The sequence below is a fragment of the Silene latifolia genome, chromosome X (assembly GCF_048544455.1).
Source record: "Silene latifolia isolate original U9 population chromosome X, ASM4854445v1, whole genome shotgun sequence".
Classification (NCBI taxonomy): domain Eukaryota; kingdom Viridiplantae; phylum Streptophyta; class Magnoliopsida; order Caryophyllales; family Caryophyllaceae; genus Silene; species Silene latifolia.
The window spans coordinates 235,277,763-235,285,367 of record NC_133537.1 but is presented as its reverse complement, the minus strand read 5'-3'; the positions used below and the strand labels follow the sequence as shown (position 1 = coordinate 235,285,367).

The window sequence follows — 7,605 nt, the reverse complement described above, 5'->3', positions numbered from 1 at the left end:
AATTACTAGTTTAGCCCTTAGTTAACCCTAATGCATCCACCTAATTTCCACTATAAATACCCCATTAGTCTAATTAGAAGAGGATGTTTTTCTTATCAATTATTAGAGTAGTTAATATCAATCAAATCTCTCTTTAGTTTTGTAATCAATAATTAATCAAGTTTTAATACAAGTTTTATTTCCTTAATCTGTCTTTTGTTCATCCTTTATTTTGGGTAATTGAAGATTATTTGGGTTATCATTGGGAGATTGACAACCTCTCAATCAAGCATCAAGTACTTCTTTTATTCTTTGCTTTATTATTGGAATCATTAGTAGGTATAATTCTCTTAATCCCTTTTTAATTATTGTTAATTACTTTCATTTGTTCATCATGTTTCATTTTGTTGGTATGATTGACAACCTTGCTAGCATGATCAACATGATAATGAGTGAGTAGTGACCTAGCTAGGGTTAATGGGTAATTAGGAGAAACCAACATGGGGAATGATTCATGCTTAAATTAATATGCTTTCATGGTTTATTTGCTTGCTTGTTTTGATCTCAACTCATGCACATGTTATGTTTGATGAAATGTGAGCCTATGAATCCTTGCATTTTTTACCCATCACCTATCTTTTCAATGAGACTTATAAGACATAAACCAACTCGAGTCTCATTAGACCATGCATGTTGTTGAGTAGGAAAGACTAAGTCGACTTGTAGGTGTTGTACAGTCTAATCGATTCGGCTCCGGGACCCAAACTTTCCTAGGATTGTAAGATATAACCCAACTCAATCCATCACAACAATAATTGCTTGCTTATAATTTGAGAACATGTTTGTATGATCAATTCCCATGATTCCCCTATGACCTACTGATACCCTAGTGCTTTTTATCAATTGTTTACAACCCTTTTAATTCATCTTGCTTATTTATTTTCATTGCTATCTAGTTAGTGACCTTCTACATCAACCCAAATTGTGACACCCCTAAGACACCACTAGTTTCAATAGAAATCTCATCTCAATTCCCGTCTCTTGGGATCCGACCTTTACTTGCGTCTTTACTAATTGTAGAGTTATTTGTGAAGTTATAAATTGTGTTTTGGTCTAGGTGCTTCCAACAACAATTGTTCCGAAAAATAGAATATAGCTCTGAAATAGTCCGACCAAAAATGGCGCCATTGCCGGGGACGGTGTTATCTTGATTTAGATTTTCTTATATTGTTATTAGTTGTGTCTTTCTTTGCCTTGGGGAATTAAAACTCCTCAAGGTTTGTTCTAATTGTTTTCAAGTTGTTTGATATTTTGCATGTCTAGAAGGTCACATGGTGATTTGTTACCGTTTGATCGTGAAATTGAAAGAACTTTGACAAACAATAGAAGATTTGCTAGGAAGAATTTGAGAGGTATTAGTGAGGTTGTGGATATTCAACCAACTATAGAGTTCATCAACCCTTTTGTAAGAGAAGGTGAGGAGAACCCAACACAAAATACCACACAAAATCAACCCACAATGCCTAAGTTTTCATCACATTCTGTACCCACCGAGGAGAACCTACCCAATGGTACTCCCACACCACAACATTTGACCGGAAATTTTATTGCCAAATCCGCCTTTATCCAATTAGTCGAAAGGAGCCAATTTGGGGGGATGCCTAGTGAACACCTTCATTCTCATATGGAAACCTTTTGTGACTATTGTGATGCGATTTCTCAAACCGGTGTAACTCAAGACCAAATTCGATGAGTCTTATTTCCTTTTTCTCTAATTGGCACCGCGAAACAATGGTTGAAGGGCCTTGATAAGGCCACTCGGAATTGATTCTTGGAAGAAGTTGGCTCTAGCTTTCTACAAAAAATTCTACCCACCGGAAAAGACTAACATGCTAAGAGCTCAAATTACGGGTTTTAAGCAAAGGGATGAAGAATCTTTGTATGAAGCTTGGGAGCGGTTCAAGGGAATTTGTCGCTCATGTCCTCACCATGGACTTAGCGAGTGGTTCTTGATACAACAATTTTGGAACGGTCTATATGAATATTCAAGGAACATTTTCAACATGGGATCCAATGGAATGTTCACCGAAGTTGATGACAATCAAACTTGGAACAAAATTGAGGAAATGGCGGTCCATAACTCACAATATAGTAGACCTCGCAAGGCTACTAGAGGAGGAAAGCATGAAGTGGACTCCGTTACTCAATTGGGTGCTCAACTTAGTGCTCACATTGACACAATCAATTTGAAGTTTGAAAAAGCTATGGCTAGACTTGAAGAAGCCTCAAAATCACCAAAGCATCATGTTAATGCCATGACGGCATCCTCATCAATCCCAAGTGGGATATGTGAGAATTGTGGAACTTTGGGACATGACCCAAGTGAATGTAGGGGAAAAAATGAACAAGTGAATGCTTTCCAAGCATACAGAGTAGTACCCCTTATTCCAACTATTACAATGAAAACACCAAATTCCATCCAAATCTCTCATACAAAAGCCAAAATGTTCAAAACCCTCAAACAACATACACCCCACCTCCCATGAGAAACCAAAATCAAAGACCCTTTTACAACCAAAACCAAGGTTACCAAAATCAAAATCCGTACAATCAACCAAATGACCAAGGTTTTGATGTTCAAAAAGCAGTCCTCCAAATGCAAAAGAATCAACAAGAATTTTTCACTCAAATGCAAAAAGATAGTCAAGCAAAGGAAACCACCATCAACAACATTCTAGCTCACACCAAAATGTTAGAAACCCAATTGACTCAACTAGCATCTTCAAGCTCACAAAGACAAAAGGGGCAATTACCACCTCAAAGTAATCCCCCAAGACATGAAACGGTTAGTGTCATTCACTTGAGAAGTGGTACAAGGTATGAAGCACCGAAGAAGCAAGTTGAGGATGAAGTTGTGGAAGCTAGTGATAAGGAAGAAATTGTGCAAAACTCCAAAGATGGAGAATCATTAAAAGAAGAAATTTCAAAGAAAAATGAAGACAAGGTCAAGGAGAAGGAGCCCATTGTGACTAGACTTCCTTTTCCAAGTCGTCAAGCCAAGCCCAAATTTGATGACCAACTTGGAAAGTTTATGGAAATTGTGAAGAATTTGTAAGTATCAATTCCTTTCACGGAATTAATCAATCACTTGACGGCCTATGCGAAATACATGAAAGACATCCTCACAAAGAAGAAGTCGATCCGGAAGCTTGAGACTATCGCCTTCACTAAGGTGAGTAGTGCAATACTTCAAGGGAGTTCACCTCCAAAACTAAAGGATCCGGGAAGCTTCTCAATACCGTGTACCATTGGCGACACCACGATCAACAAAGCCTTATGTGATCTAGGGGCTAGTGTGAGTGTTATGCCGTACTCGGTGAGTAAAAGGTTGGGGATGGGAGAGCTTAAATGCACCAATATCACACTCCAAATGGCCGATAGATCGACGAAGACACCATTAGGGATATGGGAAGATGTCCCCGTACGAATTGGGAAGTTTTTCATCTCGGTGGACTTTGTCATTGTTGATATGGAGGAAGATTCCAACATTCCAATCATTCTAGGAAGACCCTTCTTACACACCGCGGGTGCGGTGATTGATGTAAAACATGGTGAGCTCACTCTAGATGTGGGAGATGAGAGTATAACTTTTAATCTTGACAAGACTATGAGAGTTCCCCGTTTACATGAACCGTGTTTTATGATCGATCATTATAGTCGGAAGGATGAAAGGAAGAAGTCGGAACTCCAATGGAAGAAGAAAATTGAAGATGCTCCATTCAAAGATTAAGTGAATTGTGACAAAGGGAGCTTACAAAGCTCATCAAAATCAAGCAAAGAAGAAGAGGATGGCCTTATTGGCCAAGAAAAGGGAATGGGAGAGTTGTCTCCACCAAATCAAGAGATTTTCAATGATCAAGTTAATGAAGTTTGTGGTCTTTGGGACGACGAATTTGAAGAGATTTTTAATCCCTACATTGGTAATGCCATCGATCAAGACCGACAACAAGGGCCAAGGTCTATTGAAGACCTCTATCATGATAATGAACAAGCGTTTGATTACTTTTTTAAGGTGTTGAGCAACATCAACAACACCTTGAACATGCCCCCTTGACATCTCATCAAGAATGAGAGTTTGGTAGAGTCCTCCCTAAACCACCATTTGTAAATATCTCTAACTCCCTAACTTGCATTTCAATTCTTATATTGCATTTTTTGTCATTTTTGGATTTTTATACTTTGATCAAGATAATTATCATGTTTGAGAGAAGTGAGGGAGGGACTAATAATTTCAATTAATGTGTAGTGCTTTAGCTTAGTGTGGGGATGCCAATTGCCTAGGCTATCCAAGCCTTAGTAGTGCCCCCACAATGAAGAACACGAGATATGAAGAAGAATGGAAAAATGACAAGGGATATGCAAAATACACGGATGGAACTGAATCGGGGTAAAAAGGGGTCGAATCCGAGCGGATTCAGGAGAATCCGCCCATCTTCAGGCAATCCGGGCATATTGGGTAGAAGACGCCCGTCCACCATGAGCTGAATTTTTGAAATTTCTGACTGTCAACGAATCCGGGCGTCCTGCATTCAAATCCGCCCGTCCTGAAAGGAAGATGCCCGTCTTCTTGGCTGAGAAAAAGAAGAAAAATCCCTGTAAAGGAATCCACCCGTCTTCTCTGAAAGACGCACGTCCCACGTTTGCAAATCCGAGCGTCTTCACTTACAGACGCCCGTCTTTAGGCGAGTTTTTCCCAATCCAGAACAGGTCAAATCCGGGCGTCCCGAGCAAAAACCGCCCGTCTTGCCCCTGCTTTTCAAATTTTTCGGGTTTTATAAAACCCCTCCCACATTCATTTCTTCATTCCTTCATTCATAACACTACTCATAACTCCAAAACCCTCAATCTCTCCATCACAAAAACAAGATTCCTCAACAACATTCACCAAAATCAAATCAAAACATCCTTTTAACAACAAATCAATCACTCCTCTTTCAATAAAAATCAAAACCAAGCACAAAATCTTCAACCTTTGAGTCAATTTTTGAATTCATAAAGGAAAAGCCTTTCATCTTTAAATCGATTTGGGTACACTAGAAATTGAAGATTTTCACTCTTTCCTTGATTTATTCATCAATGGCAAGGACTAAGGGAGCAACAAATGCAACAAAGGCAAAGGCACTCTCATCTAGACAAAAGAGTCTTCAAGCAAAGAAAGCATTGGCTATGGTGGTAGCTAGCCCAAACTTGGAAGTGCAATAACAACAACCTCCCATGGAAGCAACAACATCTTCTACTCCGGAAATTGCTCAACTTTCGAATTATCCGGAGGTAATTTTCATTTCCAAATCCCATAGGGACACTTTTGCCAAGTTTGCTAGGAAATCATTTCTATCCACCAAGTTTATTTGTGAAGATACCTTAGATAAGTTGGGTGTCCTTGAGCAAACTAGAGCCTTCTTCAAAGCCATGGGGTTGGAGAAATTGTTTGAATTAAAAGAATTGACATACCCCTCCCTTACCTTAGAATTTTTGAGTTCTTTGAAAGTTAACAAGGTTGAGACTATGGAGACCATCGAGTTTCGTCTAGCTAATGTTAGTAGACGCATCTCCTTTGAGGAAATGGGTAAAGCTTTGGGTCTTAGTGATTGACCGAGCTATTTTAAGAATGTTGGCAAGTATGACCCCGACCCTCTTTGGGAGGCGATTTCCGGAAGGAAATTTGAGGACTTTCATGCTAGTCGCGCTCTATTAGTCCACCATCCGGGCATTAGAGTGTGGCACAAGGTCGTAGGGAACACCATCATTGCAAGAAAAGACACCAACCATTTCACCAAACTCGATTTTGTTCTTCTTGAGTCGGCTTTGAACATTGGAAGGGAATTCACCAAGCCTTTCAACTCTCTAAGGCTTTTGGTGGATAGATGGCTAAATATTGATTGTGGGAAGAAAGGCACCACCGTTATTGTGAATGGAGGCCTAGTCACTATCCTAGCTAAATACTTTGATCCAAACTTCAACAAAAATAGCAAGTATGAGGCGAAAGAGGGTGGTCATCTCATTGATATTAATACTATGATATACAAGTATAAGTGGGTTACCCATAACCCTCTTGACACCAAGTATGGATGGCTCACTAGTGAGGCTAGATCCTTCACTTTGCCTTCAAATATTTGTCGATTAAGTGTCCACCGTACCAACTATCTACTTCCCCTTTCAAAAGAGGCCGAGTACATTATCCGACAACAAAAGGGTGAAATTGAAATGCCCTCCTCTTCCATTGTCACACTAACCTATCCTTTCGAGTACCAAGAGTTCAAGCCCGAAGGCGTTGAAGCAAGAAATGATTATTTGACTCTTCTCATGCAAGAGATGCACAAGCAAGCCTTCGAGGATCGGAAAAATGCTTACTTAGTTCAATATCCACACCTCCTTCATTTAGCTAGGCAATGACTACTTGACCCTTCATGTCCTTTGCCTAGTTGGGCGGATAGGGAAGTCTTCTTTCCTAGTGCATCTAGGGTTTTTCCGGGTGATAATGAGGTTGTTGGTAATGAAGAGGTTGATGATAACATTGATGAAGAAGCTAGTGAAGAAGGAGAAGAGGATGATGAGCAAGGTGAAGAAGAAAGTGAAGAAGAAAGTGGTGATGAGACCACTTCTAGTGAGGAAGGTGATGATAATGATGATATGATGGAAGATTAGCAAGCTTTAGAGGCTCCTACCCTCTTGAGGTTTGTCTATTTCTCTCTTTGTTATATTTATTAATCTTGATCATTGTTGGAGTAGTCCTAGCACCATTGAGGTGTTCTCATTTTATTGTTCCCACCTTTCAAAATCCAAAATGACAAAATTAGTTTCATGCATTGCATAGTGTGTGCATGAACTACACCCAACCTTAGGACATTAGCAATAATGTCTAGATAGGTTTGGGGAAGTTAATGCATACACAACAGGAGGTAATCTAAATTATCCTCTCCGTCATAAACAAAAACCATGCATCATGTAGTGTAGATTAGTGTAGCTTGCATTTAGTGTAGAAATCATGCATCATGTTTGCATAATTTCCCATCATTTTGGCCATTGAGGACAATGCCCATATTAGTGTGGAGATGGGGAATTCTAACTTAACTTTTATTCAAAAATCCAAAAAAAATTGAAAAATTTCGAAAAACCATAAAAATTTGAAAATTGAAAAACCCAAAAACATGTTTATTTCCTTTTTAGTGTAGTCATGTATTATTGTATATATGTGTTTGTTCTATCCTTGTTCACATTGATTGACTACGCCACATCCGAGACATGAGGATCATGAAGACCGCATGGTATGATCTTTCCAATCTCCTTTTTCCTCTTTATGTTAATGACTATGTGGCTTTATTTTGATTGATGCGGTATAACAATGTGAACTTAGGACTTGCATTTAGTTAATATGTCATATTAGTTGATAGAATCACTTGTATTAGGATGTATATAATAGTTGCATCATGGCATATAGTTGATTTTAGATGAAATATTTTGAAAAGTGCCTAATTAAGAACTTTGACAAGAGCAACTAAGCCATTACAAATACTTTTTCAACTTAAGACTTTGCCTACTAGAATGGTTGTAAAACACCCTAGGTTG

The 7,605-nt window shown here is 38.9% G+C and overlaps 1 non-coding gene across 1 annotated transcript; it reads right to left on the bottom strand.

The window, feature by feature from the left end:
* Positions 1–1,868: 1,868 nt before the first annotated feature.
* LOC141625892 (small nucleolar RNA R71) lies at positions 1,869–1,975 on the bottom strand. The gene has a single exon (XR_012535637.1). It is a non-coding gene; the product is annotated as a small nucleolar RNA R71 (small nucleolar RNA).
* Positions 1,976–7,605: the final 5,630 nt, after the last annotated feature.